The following is a 21,990-nucleotide window of genomic DNA, read 5'->3' on the forward strand; positions in this document are numbered from 1 at the left end:
CTACACTACTTTCACCATTTATTGCTCGGTCATGCAACTTACCACCCAAATGAATTTTACCTCCTTTTCTTCTCACTAATAGAGCTTTCATTTGGTGGTATTTCTTTGCTGCTGACATTTTTACTTTTTTTGTTATTAATCGAAATTTAACGATTTTTTTGCAAAAAAATGACATTTTTCACTTTCAGTTGTCAAATTTTGCAAAAAAAACTACATCCATATATAAATTTTGCTCTAAATTTATTGTTCTACATGTCTTTGATAAAAAAAAAATGTTTGGGTAAAAAAAAAATGGTTTGGGTAAAAGTTATAGCGTTTACAAACTATGGTACAAAAATGTGAATTTCCGCTTTTTGAAGCAGCTCTGACTTTCTGAGCACCTGTCATGTTTAATGAGGTTCTACAATGCCCAGACAGTACAAACACCCCACAAATGACCCCATTTCGGAAAGTAGACACCCTAAGGTATTCACTGATGGGCGTAGTGAGTTCATAGAACTTTTTATTTTTTGTCACAAGTTAGCGGAAAATGATGATTTTTTTTTTTTTTTTTTTTCTTACAAAGTCTCATATTCCACTAACTTGTGACAAAAAATAAAAACTTCCATGAACTCACTATGCCCATCAGCGAATACCTTGGGGTCTCTTCTTTCCAAAATGGGGTCACTTGTGGGGTAGTTATACTGCCCTGGCATTCTAGAGGCCCAAATGTGTGGTAAGGAGTTTGAAATCAAATTCAGTAAAAAATGACCTGTGAAATCCGAAAGGTGCTCTTTGGAATGTGGGCCCCTTTGCCCACCTAGGCTGCAAAAAAGTGTCACACATCTGGTATCCCCGTACTCAGGAGAAGTTGAGGAATGTGTTTTGGGGTGTCTTTTTACATATACCCATGCTGGGTGAGAGAAATATCTTGGTCAAATGCCAACTTTGTATAAAAAAATGGGAAAAGTTGTCTTTTGCCAAGATATTTCTCTCACCCAGTATGGGTATATATAAAATGACACCCCAAAACACATTCCCCACCTTCTCTTGAGTACGGAGATACCAGATGTGTGACACTTTTTTGCAGCCTAGGTGGGCAAAGGGGCCCATATTCCAAAGAGCACCTTTCGGATTTCACAGGTCATTTTTTACAGAATTTGATTTCAAACTCCTTACCACACATTTGGGCCCCTAGAATGCCAGGGCAGTATAACTACCCCACAAGTGACCCCATTTTGGAAAGAAGACACCCCAAGGTATTCCGTGAGGGGCATGGCGAGTTCCTAGAATTTTTTATTTTTTGTCACAAGTTAGTGGAAAATGATGATTTTTTTTTTTTTTTTTTCATACAAAGTCTCATCTTCCACTAACTTGTGACAAAAAATAAAAACTTCCATGAACTCACTATGCCCATCAGCGAATACCTTGGGGTCTCTTCTTTCCAAAATGGGGTCACTTGTGGGGTAGTTATACTGCCCTGGCATTCTAGGGGCCCAAATGTGTGGTAAGGAGTTTGAAATCAAATTCAGTAAAAAATGACCTGTGAAATCCGAAAGGTGCTCTTTGGAATGTGGGCCCCTTTGCCCACCTAGGCTGCAAAAAAGTGTCACACATCTGGTATCCCCGTACTCAGGAGAAGTTGAGGAATGTGTTTTGGGGTGTCTTTTTACATATACCCATGCTGGGTGAGATAAATATCTTGGTCAAATGCCAACTTTGTATAAAAAAATGGGAAAAGTTGTCTTTTGCCAAGATATTTCTCTCACCCAGTATGGGTATATATAAAATTTTGCAGCCTAGGTGGGCAAAGGGGCCCATATTCCAAAGAGCACCTTTCGGATTTCACAGGTCATTTTTTACAGAATTTGATTTCAAACTCCTTACCACACATTTGGGCCCCTAGAATGCCAGGGCAGTATAACTACCCCACAAGTGACCCCATTTTGGAAAGAAGAGACCCCAAGGTATTCGCTGATGGGCATAGTGAGTTCATGGAAATTTTTATTTTTTGTCACAAGTTAGTGGAATATGAGACTTTGTATGAAAAAAAAAAATTAAAAAAAAATCATCATTTTCCACTAACTTGTAACAAAAAATAAAAAATTCTAGGAACTCGCCATGCCCCTCACGGAATACCTTGGGGTGTCTTCTTTCCAAAATGGGGTCACTTGTGGGGTAGTTAGGCTACTTTCACACTAGCGTTCGGAGCGGATCCGTCTGATGTTTCATCAGACGGATCCGCTCCGATAATGCAGACGTTCGCATCCGTTCAGAACGGATCCGTCTGCATTAAAACTTAGAAAATTTTCTAAGTGTGAAAGTTGTCTGAGCGGATCCGTTCAGACTTTACATTGAAAGTCAATGGGGAACGGATCCGCTTGAAGATTGAGCCATATTGTGTCATCTTCAAGCGGATCCGTCCCCATTGACTTACATTGTAAGTGTGGACGGATCCGCTCGCCTCCGCACGGCCAGGCGGACACCCGAACGCTGCAAGCAGCGTTCAGCTGTCCGCCTGGCCGTGCGGAGGCGAGCGGAGCGGAGGCTGAACGCCGCCAGACTGATGCAGTCTGAGCGGATCCGCATCCATTCAGACTGCATCAGGGCTGGACGGAAGCGTTCTGCTCCGCTCGTGAGCCCCTTCAAACGGAGCTCACGAGCGGACAGCAGAACGCTAGTGTGAAAGTAGCCTTATACTGCCCTGGCATTTTCCAGGGGCCCTAATGTCTGGTAAGTAGGTAATTGACCTGTGAAATCCGAAAGGTGCTCTTTGGAATGTGGGCCCCTTTGCCCACCTAGGCTGCAAAAAAGTGTCACACATCTGGTATCTCCGTACTCAGGAGAAGGTGGGGAATGTGTTTTGGGGTGTCATTTTACATATACCCATGCTGGGTGAGAGAAATATCTTGGCAAAAGACAACTTTTCCCATTTTTTTTATACTAAGTTGGCATTTGACCAAGATATTTATCTCACCCAGCATGGGTATATGTAAAATGACACCCCAAAACATATTCCCCAACTTCTGCTGAATACGGAGATACCACATGTGTGACACTTTTTTGCAGCCTAGGTGGGCAAAGGTGCCCAAATTCCTTTTAGGAGGGCATTTTTAGACATTTGGATACCAGACTTCTTCTCACGCTTTGGGGCCCCTAAAATGCCAGGGCAGTATAAATACCCCACATGTGACCCCATTTTGGAAAGAAGACACCCCAAGGTATTCAATGAGGGGCATGGCGAGTTCATTGAAAAAAAAAATTTTTGGCACAAGTTAGCGGAAATTGATTTTTTTGATTTTGTTCTCACAAAGTCTCCCTTTCCGCTAACTTGGGACAAAAATTTCAATCTTTCATGGACTCAATAAGCCCCTCAGCGAATACCTTGGGGTGTCTTCTTTCCAAAATGGTGTTATTTGTGGGGTGTTTGTACTGCCCTGGCATTTGAGGGTCTCCGCAATCATTACATGTATGCCCAGCATTAGGAGTTTTTGCTATTCTCCTTATATTGAGCATACGGGTAATGAGATTTTTTTTTTCCGTTCAGCCTCTGGGCTGAAAGAAAAAAATGAACGGCACAGATTTCTTCATTCGCATCGATCAATGTGGATGAAAAAATCTCTGCCAAAAAAAGAAAAAGGAGGGGAAAGGCGTCTGCCAGGACATAGGAGCTCCGCCCAACATCCATACCCACTTCAGCTCGTATGTCCTGGCAAACCAGATTTCTCCATTCACATCAATCGATGTGGATGAATAAATCATTGCCGGGATTTATTTTTTTATATATACAAAGTGTTTGCCAAAGTATATGAACACCGCCACCTCCTCAGCTCATATGCCTCGGCAAACGTATCTTTTACTGCAGAGGAGAAATCTCGTCTTGCAGCGCCGCATACACCGACTTGCGTGTAATCTGACAGCAGCGCAATGCTTCTGTCCGAATGCACATCAGTGCTGCAGCTGGTCGATCGGTTGGTCCACCTGAAAGGTAAAAAAAACAAAACAAAAAAGAAAAAACCAGGCCGCAAAGCAATAACTTTATTAACTGTTGAACAGAACATAGAAACTTTTTTTAAACTTTTTTAACTGAACGTTTAACTTTTTTACTTACCGGTATTTTTTTTTTTGTTTACTTTTTTTTACCTTTATAGAACAAACCTCTCCTTCCCCATGGGACAATGTGCAAAGCGCAAATCGCCCAAAGATGTGGCGAAGTACGTTATGCACTTTATCCCAGGTGAAAGGAGAGGTTTGCAGCAGCTGTGAGTGAATGGGCCCTAATAGCCCTGTGTGCCTGTCCTGGTGAGATGTGATCCCTATGCTAGGTGTACCTGTGTGTGGTACTTCCGGAAACACTCTCCATAGTATAGGGCAGGGTGGTCAGCACAGTCAGGACAGAAATAGCGGGTGTCACGCCTTATTCCACTCCTGCTACAGACACGACATCTTTTTCGGGGTGACGGTTGGGTTGAGGTACCAGGAACGACACTGGGGAAATGTCGCTCGTGTAGACGGCTAACTACACTGGTGGATGGGGCCACGGAACCTCCTGGGTAAAGGAGGTTCTCGATGATCTCTTCCTGGAATTTGAGGAAGGATCCTGTTCTCCCAGCCTTACTGTAGAGAACAAAACTATTGTAGAGCGCCAATTGAATTAAATATACAGACACCTTCTTATACCAGCGTCTGGTTCTGCGGGAAACTAAATACGGAGACAACATCTGGTCATTGAAGTCCACCCCTCCCATGAGCGCATTATAGTCGTGGACACAGAGGGGCTTTTCAATGACACGGGTTGCTCGCTCAATTTGGATTGTCGTGTCTGCGTGAATGGAGGAGAGCATGTAAACGTCACGCTTGTCTCTCCATTTCACCGCGAGCAGTTCTTCGTTACACAAGGCAGCCCTCTGCCCCCTTGCAAGACGGGTGGTTACAAGCCGTTGGGGGAAGCCCACGCGACTAGTTCGCGCGGTGCCACAGGCGCAAATCCGTTCTAGAAACAAATGCCTAAAGAGGGCCACACTTGTGTAGAAATTGTCCACATAAAGATGGTACCCCTTGCCGAATAAGGGTGACACCAAGTCCCAGACTGTCTTCCCACTGCTCCCCAGGTAGTCAGGGCAACCGACCGGCTCCAGGGTCTGATCTTTTCCCTCATAGATCCGAAATTTGTGGTTATAGCCTGTGGCCCTTTCACAGAGCTTATACAATTTGACCCCATACCGGGCACGCTTGCTTGGGATGTATTGTTTGAAGCCAAGGCGCCCGGTAAAATGTATTAGGGACTCGTCTACGCAGATGTTTTGCTCAGGGGTATACAAATCTGCAAATTTCAGGTTGAAATGGTCTATGAGGGGCCGAATTTTGTGGAGCCGGTCAAAAGCAGGGTGGCCTCTGGGACGGGAGGTGGTGTTGTCGCTAAAGTGCAGGAAACGCAGGATGGTCTCAAATCGTGTCCTGGACATAGCAGCAGAGAACATGGGCATGTGATGAATTGGGTGCGTTGACCAATATGACCGCAATTCATGCTTTTTTGTCAGGCCCATGTTGAGGAGAAGGCCCAAAAAAATTTTAAGTTCGGAAACTTGGACTGGTTTCCACCGGAAAGGCTGGGCATAATAGCTTCCCGGGTTAGCGGTTATAAATTGTGTGGCATACTGGTTGGTCTCTGCCACGACTAAGTCCAAGAGCTCCGCAGTCAAGAACAGCTCAAAAAATCCCAGGGCCGAACCGATTTGAGCCGTCTCAACCCGAACTCCAGACTGGGCGGTGAAAGGGGGAACTACTGGTGCGGCTGAAGTTGGTGACTGCCAATCAGGATTTGCCAGCACCTCAGGGACTCTAGGGGCTCTACGGGCCTGTCTGTGCGGTGGCTGCGACGGGGTAACTATTGCACGTGCCACCGTACCAGCTTCAACTGCCCTTCTGGTGCTCGCTACTTCACCAGGTTGTACGGCAGTGCTGGTACTAGGTCCAGGAAGGGCTGCGCTGCTGGTGTATGCCTCACCACGTGATCCGGCAGCGACAGCCCCACTCTGCTGCTCTTGAAGCGGATCCTGCGTAACCTGTGGTCTAGCGACATGGGGCCGGGTACGCCTGGTGCTGCCAGGGACCTCCACCTCCTCGTCCGAACTTTGGGTCAGAGAGCCACTGCTTTCCACAGGTTCATATTCTGACCCGCTAGATTCGTCAGATGAGGGTTCCCACTCCTCATCCGACTGGGTCAGAATCCTGTAGGCCTCTTCAGAAGAATACCCCCTGTTTGACATTTTGGACTACTAAATTTAGGGGTATTCCCTGAGACTACCCAAGAAAAAAAGCAAACCTGTCTTACAAAGGGTAGGCTAGCGAAGTACCGGAGGCCGCTGCGGTTGATAAAAAATATCAAAACTGATTTTTTTATCGCCGCAGTGCGTGTAAAATGAATGTGCAGTGATCAAAAAATATATATTTTTTGTCACTGCGGTGGGGCGGGCGTGGGTGAACGCACGTGTGGGCGACCGATCAGGCCTGATCGGGCAAACACTGCGTTTTGGGTGGAGGGCGAACTAAAGTGACACTAATACTATTATAGATCTGACCGTGATCAGTTTTGATCACTTACAGATACTATAAAAGTACAAATGCTGATTAGCGATACGCTAAACAGCGAATAAAAGTGACTGTGGTGCGGTGGGGTGGGCGCTAACTGACGCTAACTACCTAACCAAGGGGCCTAAACTATCCCTAAAACCTAACAGCCAATACCAGTGAAAAAAAAAAAGTGACAGTTTACACTGATCACTTTTTTTCCTTTCACTAGTGATTGACAGGGGCGATCAAAGGGGTGATCAAAGGGTTAATTGGGGTGCAGGTGGGTGATCTGGGGCTAAGGTGTAGTGTTGGTGCTACTCACAGTTCAGTCTGCTCCTGTGCTGGATCCAACCGACGAAAAGGACCAGCACAGGAGCAGACAAGCCATATAACAGATCATATTTACTAATATGATCTGTTATATGACTTTGGATTGGATTTTTTGAAAATCGCCAGCCTGCCAGCCAATGATCGTTGCTGGCAGGCTGGTGACGAAATACTTCTTTTAATTTTGCCGGCCCGCGATGCGCATGCGCGGGCCGGCTTTGAGCGAAATCTCGCGTCTCGCGAGATGACGCGTATATGCGTGACTCTGCGCAGCGCTGCCACCTCCGGAACGCAATCATGCGTTAGGCGGTCCGGAGGTGGTTAAAGGGGTGGCCACTGTGAAAGTCACTGTTAAAGGGTCAGTCCCTGTTAAGGGGGCGGCCACTGTGAAAGTCACTGTTAAAGGGGCGGTCACCGTTAAAGGGGCAGACATTGTGAAAGTCACTGTTAAAGGTGAATTTCGACTATATAACTGTCACATCAGAATCTGCCCATTTACAGCATAGATATAAAGTATCAGTGAGGTCACAGTAACAGCTGCTAATATGTGACCGTACATCCGGCTCTGGAATGGCAAAGATGTCACCAGATTTTTCCAGTAGAGATAACTGCAGCATAAACCATGTCATCCATGTGTGGGCCCTTTAAAGGGCTTCTGTCACCCCCAAAACCCTTCTTTTTTTGGGGGGGGCTTGTTAAATTCGTTATTTAACGAATATTCCCTATATAGGGATCTTACCTTTGTCTGTGGCTTCTTTTCATTAAAAAACGATCTTTTAAAATATGCTAATCACTTCACCACCAGCAAGTAGGGCGTCTACTTGCTGGTAGCCGCCGCAAAAAATCGCCCCCTCCTCTTGTTGATTGACGGGGCCAGCAGTGCTCTCCTCCTCTGGCTGGCCCTGTCAGCATTTCAAAAATCCCGCGCCCGTCTTCATTCGGCGCAGGCGCTCTGAGAGAAGGAGGCTCGCCTCCTCAGCACTCCCTCAGTGCGCCTACGCCGATGACGTCTTCTCTTTCGTTGATGTCATCGGCGCAGGCGCACTGAGGGAGTGCTGAGGAGGCGAGCCTCCTTCTCTCAGAGCACCTACGCCGAATGAAGACAGGAGCGGGATTTTTGAAATGCTGACAGGGCCAGCCGGAGGAGGAGAGCACTGCTGGCCCTGTCAATCAACAAGAGGAGGGGGCGGTTTTTTGCGGCGGCTACCAGCAAGTAGACGCCCTACTTGCTGGCAGTGAAGTGATTTGCATATTTTATAAGATCGTTTTTTAATGAAAAGAAGCCACAGACAAAGGTAAGATCCATATATAGGGAATAGTCATTAAATAACGATTTTAACAAGCCCAAAAAAAAAAAAGGGTTTTGGGGGTGACAGAAGCCCTTTAAAATAATGAGGGGGGAGTCGCAGAGAGCGACGAGGAGAAAGCAAAGCTGTTAAATATTTTTTTCTCCAATGTATTCACTGAGGAAAATAAACTGTCAGATGAAATGCTGAATGTAAAAATAAATTCCCCATTAAAAGTGTCCTGTCTGACCCAGGAAGAAGTACTACAGCGACTTAAAAAGATTAAAATAGACAAATCGCCAGTAGTGATGAGCGGCAGGGGTCATATTCGAATTCGCGATATTTCGCGAATATTTTGTAGAATGATTGTGTAATATGCGTAAAAGGTAATGATTGTGTAATATGCGAATTTTCGTAATTCGAATTTTCAGATTCGAATTTTTTATTGCGAATTTTTCAACTTACAACTATTAGACTAAGAAGATTATAGCACTATATTAGCTAAATTGCTCTATATTCGATTTTTTTCAAATATTCGCTATATTGCTATAACTTTGTTTTTCGAATATTCGTAATATTCAAAAACAAGAATATATAGCAATATAGCGAATATTCGAAAAAAAACGAATATAGAGTAATTTAGCTAATATAGTACTATAATCTTCTTTGTCTAATAGTTGTAATTTTTTTCTCATCTGAAGTTCAGATTGGAAAAAAATGACAACTATAAAAAAAAAAGATTATAGCACTATATTAGCTAAATTGCTCTATATTCGATTTTTTTTGAATATTCGCTATATTGCTATAACTTCGTTTTTTCGAATATTCGTAATATTCTAAAACAAGAATATATAGCAATATAGTGAATATTCGAAAAAAACGAATATAGAGCAAAATTCGCAAACACTACTACTCCTAAAGTCAAGTATATTGCAACCTTCTTATTGTCCCACAAGCTAGAAGCAGGGAGGGATCATGTGTACTGATTAAAAAAAAAAAAAGGGAAAAAAAATTCAAATATTCGAAATTACGATAATATATAACTATATTCGAAATATTCGCGAATTTTCGAAGTACCTATATTCGCGATAAAAATTTGAAATTCGAATATTCGTGATCAACACTAATCGCCAGGACCGGATGGCATACACCCCCGTATCCTAAGGGAATAAAGTAATGTCATAGCCAGACCCTTATTTCTGATACAGTTGCAAGAAAAAGTATGTGAACCCTTTGGAATGAAATGGATTTCTGCACAAATTGGTCATAAAATGTGATCTGATCTTCATCTAAGTCACAACAATAGACAATCACAGTCTGCTTAAACTAATAACACACAAAGAATTAAATGTTACCATGTTTTTATTGAACACACCATGTAAACATTCACAGTGCAGGTGGTAAAAGTATGTGAACCCTTGGATTTAATAACTGGTTGAACCTCCTTTGGCAGCAATAACTTTAACCAAACGTTGCCTGTAGTTGCAGATCAGACGTGCACAACGGTCAGGAGTAATTCTTGACCATTCCTCTTTACAGAACTGTTTAGTTCAGCAATATTCTTGGGATGTCTGGTGTGAATCGCTTTCTTTTTTTTTATTTTTTTTTTATTTATACACTGCTCAAAAAAATAAAGGGAACACTTAAACAACACAATGTAACTCCAAGTCAATCACACATCTGTGAAATCAAACTGTCCACTTAGGAAGCAACACTGAGTGACAATCAATTTCACATGCTGTTGTGCAAATGGGATAGACAACAGGTGGAAATTATAGGCAATTAGCAAGACACCCCCAGTAATGGAGTGGTTCTGCAGGTGGTGACCACTGACCACTTCTCAGTTCCTATGCTTCCTGGCTGATGTTTTGGTAACTTTTGAATGCTGGCGGTGCTTTCACTCTAGTGGTAGCATGAGATGGAGTCTACAACCCACACAAGTGGCTCAGGTAGTGCAGCTTATCCAGGATGGCACATCAATGCGAGCTGAGGCAAGAAGGTTTGCTGTGTCTGTCAGCGTAGTGTCCAGAGCATGGAGGCGCTACCAGGAGACAGGCCAGTACATCAGGAGACGTGGAGGAGGCCGTAGGAGGGCAACAACCCAGCAGCAGGACCGCTACCTCCTCCTTTGTGCAAGGAGGAACAGGAGGAGCACTGCCAGAGCCCTGCAAAATGACCTCCAGCAGGCCACAAATGTGCATGTGTCTGCTCAAACGGTCAGAAATAGACTCTATGAGGGTGATATGAGGGCCCGACGTCCACAGGTGGGGCTTGTGCTTACAGCCCAACACCATGCAGGACATTTGGCATTTGCCAACACCACAGATGAAAGCAGGTTCACACTGAGCACATGTGACAGACGTGACAGAGTCTGGAGACGCCAAGGAGAACGTTCTGCTGCCTGCAACATCCTCCAGCATGACCGGTTTGGCATTGGGTCAGTAATGATGTGGGGTGGAATTTCTTTGGAGGGCCGCACAGCCCTCCATGTGCTCGCCAGAGGTAGCCTGACTGCCATTAGGTACCGAGATGAGATCCTCAGACCCCTTGTGAGACCATACAGGGAGTGCAGAATTATTAGGCAAGTTGTATTTTTGAGGATTAATTTTATTATTGAACAACAACCATGTTCTCAATGAACCCAAAAAACTCATTAATATCAAAGCTGAATATTTTTGGAAGTAGTTTTTAGTTTGTTTTTAGTTTTAGCTATTTTAGGGGGATATCTGTGTGTGCAGGTGACTATTACTGTGCATAATTATTAGGCAACTTAACAAAAAACAAATATATACCCATTTCAATTATTTATTTTTACCAGTGAAACCAATATAACATCTCAACATTCACAAATATACATTTCTGACATTCAAAAACAAAACAAAAACAAATCAGTGACCAATATAGCTACCTTTCTTTGCAAGGACACTCAAAAGCCTGCCATCCATGGATTCTGTCAGTGTTTTGATCTGTTCACCATCAACATTGCGTGCAGCAGCAACCACAGCCTCCCAGACACTGTTCAGAGAGGTGTACTGTTTTTCCTCCTTGTAAATCTCACATTCGATGATGGACCACAGGTTCTCAATGGGGTTCAGATCAGGTGAACAAGGAGGCCATGTCATTAGATTTTCTTCTTTTATACCCTTTCTTGCCAGCCACGCTGTGGAGTACTTGGACGCGTGTGATGGAGCATTGTCCTGCATGAAAATCATGTTTTTCTTGAAGGATGCAGACTTCTTCCTGTACCACTGCTTGAAGAAGGTGTCTTCCAGAAACTGGCAGTAGGACTGGGAGTTGAGCTTGACTCCATCCTCAACCCGAAAAGGCCCCACAAGCTCATCTTTGATGATACCAGCCCAAACCAGTACTCCACCTCCACCTTGCTGGCGTCTGAGTCGGACTGGAGCTCTCTGCCCTTTACCAATCCAGCCACGGGCCCATCCATCTGGCCCATCAAGACTCACTCTCATTTCATCAGTCCATAAAACCTTAGAAAAATCAGTCTTGAGATATTTCTTGGCCCAGTCTTGACGTTTCAGCTTGTGTGTCTTGTTCAGTGGTGGTCGTCTTTCAGCCTTTCTTACCTTGGCCATGTCTCTGAGTATTGCACACCTTGTGCTTTTGGGCACTCCAGTGATGTTGCAGCTCTGAAATATGGCCAAACTGGTGGCAAGTGGCATCTTGGCAGCTGCACGCTTGACTTTTCTCAGTTCATGGGCAGTTATTTTGCGCCTTGGTTTTTCCACACGCTTCTTGCGACCCTGTTGACTATTTTGAATGAAACGCTTGATTGTTCGATGATCACGCTTCAGAAGCTTTGCAATTTTAAGAGTGCTGCATCCCTCTGCAAGATATCTCACTATTTTTGACTTTTCTGAGCCTGTCAAGTCCTTCTTTTGACCCATTTTGCCAAAGGAAAGGAAGTTGCCTAATAATTATGCACACCTAATATAGGGTGTTGATGTCATTAGACCACACCCTTTCTCATTACAGAGATGCACATCACCTAATATGCTTAATTGGTAGTAGGCTTTCGAGCCTATACAGCTTGGAGTAAGACAACATGCATAAAGAGGATGATGTGGTCAAAATACTCATTTGCCTAATAATTCTGCACGCAGTGTATGCTGATGCGGTTGGCCCTGGGTTCCTCCTAATGCAAGACAATGCTAGACCTCATGTGGCTGGAGTGTGTCAGCAGTTCCTGCAAGACGAAGGCATTGATGCTATGGACTGGCCCGCCCGTTCCCCAGACCTGAATCCAATTGAGCACATCTGGGACATCATGTCTCGCTCTATCCACCAACGTCACATTGCACCACAGACTGTCCAGGAGTTGGCAGATGCTTTAGTCCAGGTCTGGGAGGAGATCCCTCAGGAGACCGTCCGCCACCTCATCAGGAGCATGCACAGGCATTGTAGGGAGGTCATACAGGCACGTGGAGGCCACACACATTACTGAGCCTCATTTTGACTTGTTTTAAGGACATTACATCAAAGTTGGATCGGCCTGTAGTGTGTTTTTCCACTTTAATTTTGAGTGTGACTCCAAATCCAGACCTCCATGGGTTGAAAAAATTGATTTCCATTTTTTTATTTTTGTGTGATTTTGTTGTCAGCACATTCAACTATGTAAAGAACAAAGTATTTCAGAAGAATATTTAATTAATTCAGATCTAGGAGTTTATTTTTTAATTCAGATCTAGGAGTGTATTTTTATTGGAATTTCCAAAAAGGAACAAGGGGTAACAGGGTACCAAGGTATAGGCACGCAGGCCTGACTTAGAACATTTATAAGTACATAGCGATTATACAGAGGATACAAAGTTGGTTCGATAATCACAATTTGACAGTTAAATCGTTTCATGACAGTCATGAGAGAGAGGCATAGGTATGAGAATGAGAAGTGGTCTAAGCATCAAAGGATAAGAGCAATCAGACATAATAGTGAGTGGTAGGATAAACCCATGGCCAAAAAGAGGATTGATTAGGGTGCTTGCCCATATATCAGTAGAAGATGGTTTATGTAATATAAGCCCTAATCCAACCTCCAAATGTAAACAGGAGGATGAGATAGGTAATATGGCAATAGGATATAGAGGAGCTACTACCATTGTCTAGGAGTCAGTGCAATGTGATAGAGGGTTCAACGTGCCTTTGGGAGCCCTGTAATTTGACCAGAGGAACCATTTTTTGAGAAAAAACCCATGTGTGCGCGTTTCCCAAGAGGATAGCCCCTCAAACCTATGGAGTTGGTCCATTTTTTGGATCCATTGTTCCATGGTTGGAACCTGGGGTTGCAGCCAATATTTAGGAAGCAGGAGTCAGGCAGCCGTTAGCATCTAAGTGAAAACGAATGGCGGTTTTACCTTAGGCTCATCTAGGGAGAGGGATAAAAGGGCCAGCTGTGAAGACGGTGGTATAGAGGTGCCGCAAATCTTGTTAGCAGAAGCGAAGATCTCATTCCACCACTTATGAATGGGGGGACACGTCCACCATATGTGAAAAAAAGTCCCTTTCTCCCCAAGGCACCTCCAGCAAATGTCCGAAGCAGATTCAGAGTACATTGATGTCTTATCAGGCGTATTATACCATCTAGTGAGAATCTTGTAGCCGTTTTCCTGAATTCGGACACAGCGGGAGATCCCATGGGGGGAACCAAGGAGTCTGGGGAGGAAGTTGAACGGAACAACAATATTGAGGTCCTTTTCCCAATACTTCACAAAGGACGGTTTGGCTAGCATAGGCAGAAGCCGCAGCTTACCATAAATCTGCAAAATGAGTTTCTTAGGGGCAGAATGATGGGAAATTAATGATTCAAGCCATACTAGTGGACGTGTCCGATCCCCTATTCTAACATGTTGTTTCAGGTAAGCTCTAAGGTATGTGATAGAAAAAATATTGCATGGGTGGGGGTTTAGTAGTGTATTTGTGGCTTCTGGATCCATCCACTCGCCAGAGGGAAGAGCCAGTGAGATAATAGAAATTAGGGAAGACTTAAGCCCTTGGGAAGTCGAATTTCTTAGGGAGTATGTCCTTTACTGTTAGTAGAGGGGAGGGGAAAGGGATGGAGCAATGTGAGGCTGAAAACCACTTCCAAGCCTCTAGAGTGGCTTTAATGATTGGATAGTGAGATAGTTGGCCGGGGAGGACAGATTGAAATCCTAGGAGCAGTGCTCTAGGTGACCTGTTCAATATGTCCACCTCGGTTTCCACTATTAGGGAAGGCGAGGTGGGGTGCAGCCATGCAACAGCTCGGGAGAGAAGAATGGCCTTGCCATATAATTCAGGATTTGGGAGGCCTATTCCCCCTGCTTGTCTGGGTTTAGTGAGGAGGGAGAACGAAAGTCTCGCCTTCCTTCCACTCCATATAAAGGATCTGAACTTTTTGATAATTGAGTCGTAGTAGTGTTTAGGGACAGGGATAGGTAGAACTCGTTGCAAGTAGGTGAGGCGAGGAAGAATTAATGACGCAAGGAGGTTTTTGTGGCCAAACCAGGATAATGTTGGATTGGATTGAGCCAGATTATCAATAGCATTAAAGATTGAAGTTCTTAAGGGGGTGTAATTGAGGGAGAAAAGGTCGTGGATTTTGGGGCAAATTTTTACTCCTAAATACGTGATTGTAGTAGAGGACCAGTTAAATGGAGAGTCAACCATCAATTGGCTCTTTGTGGATTGGGGGATGCCCAAGCAGAGGACTAAGGATTTGTTGGCGTTGATTTTAAAGTCTGAAGCTAAGCTAAAGGTGTTAAGGTGGATCTGAATGCGTGGCAGAGAAACTTTTGGGTTAACTGTCATCATAAGGACGTCGTTGGCAAATGCAGCAATTTTTTGTTTCCTGCCTCCCAAACATAGACCTACAATCTCCCTGTCCCGTCTTATATTAGAGAGAAGTGGTTCTAGTGCTAAGATAAATAAAAGAGGGGAGAGGGGGCAGCCCTGTCGAGTCCCATTGCTTATTGGGAATGGGGAGGATAAATTCCCATTCACCTGTACTAGGGCCGTAGCCTGCTCATACATGGCGAAAGTTGCTTGTACAAAGGAACCAGGAAGACCAAATCTCAGCAAAGTATGTTTTAGATGTTGCCAATTCACCCTATCGAATGCTTTCTCAGCATCTGTACTGAGAAGAAGCAAAGGGGAAGAAAGTCTCTTGGCATGACATAGGGTATTAATCACTCTGGCAGTATTGTCTTTGCCCTCTCTGTTGCGAATAAAGCCAAACTGGTCCCCATGAACAAGATGAGGGAGAAGGATAGCTAATCTGTTAGCTAGCATTTTGGCCAGGAGCTTGAGGTCTATGTTTAGGAGGGATATGGGTCTGTAAATGGAGCATTGCTTGGGATCTTTCCCATCCTTAGGTATTAGTGAGATATGAGCCACGGTCATATCTCTTGAAAGTGGGCATCCGCGTAGAGTCTGGTTACAAACCTCTAAAAGGTGAGGAAGAAGGAGTTCCTGGAAAATTTTATAATATGAAATCGGAAGGCCATCGGGGCCGGGGCTCTTTCCTGAGGGCATTTGGAGCATTGCATTCTTGAGATCCGTTAGAATGAATGGGGCTTCTAGTTTTAACTTCTGGACAGTGGAGATGGAGGGAATATTAGATGATTCCAGAAAGGCCAGGATGGCGGAGGTACGCGTATCTGATGTAACAGGGGGGGTAAGATTATAAAGGTTACTGTAAAAGGAGCGAAATTGTGCAGCTATCTGATGGACGGAGAAGATTGGGACTCCTTCGGGCGAGGTCAATTGGTGGACATAGTTTGTGGATCTCCTCCCCTTAATCATGTTCATAAAAAATTTGGTGGCCTTGTCTCCATGAGCGAAAAACTTATGTTGGGTATAAATATAATACTTGGCTGCTTTAGTTATTAAAGGGGTTATCCGAGTTAATAAAAAAAAAAGAAACCTCTTAAAACCCATCTGGATATACATATAATTTGGTTAAGCTAGATTTCATCAAGTTAAAACCCATATGTACACCTTTTCATGGTTCTGTCATTGCTTTGTTTACATGCTGAAGTACATGCTGAGGGGGCTTATAACAACAAAGCCTGAGCTCTGCCTCATGAATATTTGTGGGCGTGAACAATCTGACCTTCCCCTCACCCTGCTCTGCACATCCTAACTTTGCATAAACCAGTCACATGATCATTTCCTAGCTCACACAGACAGATCATCCTGTCACATTGCAGAAACACAGGCTCTATGTATCTAAGTACTATGGCAGCTCTGTGTATCTAAGCTCTATGGCAGCTCTGTGTATCTAAGCTCTATGGCAGCTCTGTGTATCTAAGCTCTATGGCAGCTATGTGTATCTAAGCTATATAGCAGCTCTGTGTTTCTAAGCTCTATGGCAGCTCTGTGTATCTAAGCTCTATGGCAGCTCTGTGTATCTAAGCTCTATGGTAGCTCTGTGTATCTAAGCTCTATGGCAGCTCTGTGTATCTAAGCTCTATGTATCTAATCTATATGGCAACTCTATGTATCTAAGCTCTATGGCAGCTCTGTGTATCTAAGCTCTATGGCAGCTCTGTGTATCTAAGCTCTGAGGCAGCTCTGTGTATCTAAGCTCTGAGGCAGCTCTGTGTATCTAAGCTCTGAGGCAGCTCTGTGTATCTAAGCTCTGAGGCAGCTCTGTGTATCTAAGCTGTATGTATCTAATATAGCTTAGATAGATATAGGTGTCAAATTTGACACCTATATCTATCTAAGCTATATTACAGCCATATCTATGTTGACTATATACTATGTAGTCACTGTCCCCCTCCCCCCATACACAATGCAGTGTCCCCCACCCCTCCATACACACAATATAAACAATGCAGTGTCCCCCACCCCTCCATACACACAATACACACAATGCAGTGTCCTCCACACCTCCATACACACAATATACACAATGCAGTATCCCCCACCCCTCCATACACACAATATACACAATGCAGTATCCCCCACCCCTGCATACACACAATGCAGTGTCCCCCACCCCTCCATACACACGATATACACAATGCAGTGTCCCCCACCCCTCCATACACACGATATACACAATGCAGAGACCCCAACCCCTCCATACACACGATATACACAATGCAGTGTCCCCCACCCCTCCATACACACAATATACACAATGCAGTGTCCCCCATCCCTCCCTACACACGATATACACAATGCAGTGTCCCCCACCCCTCCCTACACACGATATACACAATACAGTGTCCCCCACCCCTTCATACACCCGATATACACAATGCAGTGTCCCCCACCCCTCCATACACACAATGCAGTGTCCCCCTCCCCCACCCCATACACACAATAGACACAATGCAGTCACCCCCACCTCATACACACAATGCAGTGTCCCCCACCCCTCCATACACACAATACACACAATGCAGTGTCCCCCACCCCTCCATACACACAATGCAGTGTCCCCCACCCCTCCATACACACAATGCAGTGTCCCCCACCCCTCCATACACACAATATACACAATGCAGTGTCCCCCACCCCTCCATGCACACAATGCAGTGTCCCCCACCCCTCCATACATACGATATACACAATGCAGTGTCCCCCACCCCTCCATACACACGATATACACAATGCAGTGTCCCCCACCTCTCCATACACACAATATACACAATACAGTGTCCCCCACCCCTCCATACACACAATGCAGTGTCCCCCACCCCATACACACAATGCAGTCGCCCCCACCCCATACACACAATGCAGTCACCCCCACCCCATACACACAATGCAGTGTCCCCCACCCCTCCATACACACAATATACACAATGCAGTGTCCCCCACCCCTCCATACACACGATATACACAATGCAGTGTCCCCCACCCCTCCATGTATACAATGCAGTGTCCCCCACCCCTCCATACATACGATATACACAATGCAGTGTCCCCCACCCCTCCATACACACGATATGCACAATGCAGTGTCCCCCACCCCTCCATACACACGATATGCACAATGCAGTGTCCCCCACCCCATACACACAATGCAGTCACCCCCACCCCATACACACAATGCAGTCACCCCCACCCCATACACACAATGCAGTATCCCCCACCCCTCCATACACACAATATACACAATGCAGTGTCCCCCACCCCTCCATACACACAATATACACAATACAGTGTCCCCCACCCCTCCATACACACGATATACACAATGCAGTGTCCCCCACACCTCCAAACACACAATACACACAATGCAGTGTCCCCCTCTCCCACCCCATACACACAAAGCAGTCACCCCCATACACACAATGCAGTGTCCCCCACCCCTCCATACACACAATACACACAATGCAGTGTCCCCCTCCCCCACCCCATACACACAATACACACAATGCAGTGTCCCCCACCCCTCCATACACACGATACACACAATGCAGTGTCCCCCACCCCTCCATACACACAATACACACAATGCAGTGTCCCCCACCCCTCCATACACACAATATACACAATGCAGTGTCCCCCACCCCTCCATACACACGATATACACAATGCAGTGTCCCCCACCCCTCCATACACACGATATGCACAATGCAGTGTCCCCCACCCCTCCATACACACAATATACACAATGCAGTGTCCCCCACCCCTCCATACACCCGATATACACAATGCAGTGTCCCCCACCCCTCCATACACACGATATACACAATGCAGTGTCCCCTACCCCTCCATACGCACAATATACACAATGCAGTGTCCCCCACCCCTCCATACACACAATATACACAATGCAGTGTCCCCCACCCCTCCATACACACAATGCAGTGTCCCCCTCCCCCACCCCACCCCCTACACACAATGCAGTGTCCCCCACCCCTCCATACACACAATACAGTGTCCCCACCCCTCCATACACACGATGCAGTGTCCCCCACCCCTCCATACACACAATGCAGTGTCCCCCACCCCTCCATACACACAATACACACAATGCAGTGTCCCCCACCCCTCCATACACACAATATACACAATGCAGTGTCCCCCACCCCTCCCCACACCCGATATACACAATGCAGTGTCCCCCACCCCTCCATACACGATATACACAATGCAGTTTTCCCCACCCCTCCATACACACGATATACACAATGCAGTGTCCCCCACCCCTTCATACACACGATATACACAATGCAGTGTCCCCCACCCCTCCATACACACAATATACACAATGCAGTGTCCTCCACCCCTCCATACACACAATACACACAATGCAGTGTCCCCCTCCCCCACCCAATACACACAATGCAGTGTCCCCCACCCCTCCATACACACAATACACACAATGCAGTGTCCCCCACCCCTCCATACACACAATGCAGTGTCACCCACCCCTCCATACACACAATACACAATGCAGTGTCCCCCACCCCTCCATACACACAATATACACAATGCAGTGTCCCCCACCCCTCCATACACCCGATATACACAATGCAGTGTCCCCCACCCCTCCATACACACAACATACACAATGCAGTGTCCCCCACCACTCTATACACACAATGCAGTGTCCCCCTCCCCCACCCCACCCCCTACACACAATGCAGTGTCCCCCACCCCTCCATACACACAATACACACAATGCAGTGTCCCCACCCCTCCATACACACAATGCAGTGTCCCCCACCCCTCCATACACACAATACACACAATGCAGTGTCCCCCACCCCTCTATACACACAATATACACAATGCAGTGTTCCCCACCCCTCCATACACCCGATATACACAATGCAGTGTCCCCACCCCTCCATACACACGATATACACAATGCAGTGTCCTCCACCCCTCCATACACACAATGCAGTGTCCCCCTCCCCCACCCAATACACACAATGCAGTGCCCCCCACCCCTCCATACACACAATACACACAATGCAGTGTCCCCCTCCCCCACCCAATACACACAATGCAGTGTCCCCCACCCCTCCATTCACACAATACACACAATGCAGTGTCCCCCACCCCTTCATACACACAATACACACAATGCAGTGTCCCCCACCTTCCTCTCCCCGGGAAACCTAAGAGCCCAGGCAGAAGCACATGTCTTTACTCTCCAGTGTAAACAACAGGGAGGGCGGGTCTTTCATCTGATTGGCTGTCCTGACTTGCCTTCTCCCTTTTATTGGCTGAGCTGCTTGTCCTTCATTCCTGCTCCTGGATCACAGCAATACAATGACTGGCAGCACCTGGGTAACCCTCTCCTGTACACTCTTTCAGTGCAACACAGGAGCTTCTGTTTTGCACAGTACTGTCAGCCCTGTGTATGGTAATGACAGCCCTGCTGCTCTATTGATATGCTAATGAGATTGCGGCAGCCAGATACAGGGAGAGAGGGGGCGGGCACCAAAGGCTCTGACGTCTCGTTTACAGAGCTGGGCCACTCCCTCAAGCAGGGAGAAGCTTGTAAACGAGACGTCAGTCCCAGAGAAGGGTTGATGACGTTGGGGGTCACATGACCCAAATCAGCAGTGTGGAAACAGCGCAAAATCAATAAAGTGAGTACATTAGAAATGTATCTTTAATGATGTATAAAGCAGCCCTAACACATATTTTTTTAAGTCGGATAACCCCTTTAAGAGAGATTTAAGTTTCGCCCTATATTCCGACAATTCTTTTAAATGAGAGTCAGAGGGGTCTTTTTTGTGCCAAGATTCAAGACTTTGTATTTTTTTTAAGCAATTCATCCATGGCTTTCTCCTTTAGTCTTTTTTGGTGGGACCCAATGCTGATAAAATTACCCCTGATGATGGGCTTATGGGCATTCCAAAGAGTGTTAATGGAAATGTCTGGGCACTTATTCATGGAAAAGTATTCTAATATGTGTATAGAGATTGAGTCTACTGAGTCCTGGTAACCCAGGAGAGTCTCATTTAGTCGCCAATTAAAGCACAAGTGATTTTCAGTGGAAGCTAGTATTTGAATAAAAATAGGAGAGTGGTCTGATATGTGTATGGAGCCTATCGAAGCTTCACTGCACAGATGTAAGTGCTCCTTAGAAATAAACAAGCAATCAAGATGGTGATATGTGCCATGCATTGGAGAGTAGAATGTATAATCCAGGGTATTGGGATGGTGAGAATGCCAAACATCTATCAGGTGAAGGTTCCATAAATTATTCCTAATAGCTTTAAGGGATTTGCCGGATTGGGTCGATTTGTTTGAAGATATGTCTAATTGTGGAATAGGGAAACATTCAAATCACCTCCCATTATCACTATTCCTTCTTTGAAAGAGTTAATAGTTGGGACAATATTAGCGAGCCATTGGGATTGATTTGAGTTAGGAACATATATAGTTATAAAGGTATATGTTTGCGGGCCTATAGTGCCCTTAATTAAGATTTACCTTCTGTCAGGGTCTAACACTTGATTAATATGCTTAAAGGGAATCTTCCTTTGGAATCCTATGCTGACCCCACTTGATGCTGAGGAGTTGCCTCCACAATTATACCAATTAGAGTAATGAGAAAACTGCATATTAGGGTAATGATTGAAACGGTAGTGCGTCTCCTGGAGGAACACCACTTCAACTTTAGCCTTTCTTAAAATGGTAAAGATTTGACTCCTTTTGGAAGGGGAGTGAAAGCCTCTAACATTGTAAGAAGCTATGTGTAAATCAGCCATTTAATAGGGCGTGAGTGTATTTACCTTTTAGCCGGTGCTGTATCCTCCAGGAGAGTGTAAAAGTATCGTGGGTCTCTGCCTTTTGGTGAGAAATCAGAACCATGTAGTAGCAAAATTCACATAGAGCTAGAGAGAATGGC

This window comes from Bufo bufo, chromosome 7 (assembly GCF_905171765.1).
Source record: "Bufo bufo chromosome 7, aBufBuf1.1, whole genome shotgun sequence".
Lineage (NCBI taxonomy): Eukaryota > Metazoa > Chordata > Amphibia > Anura > Bufonidae > Bufo > Bufo bufo.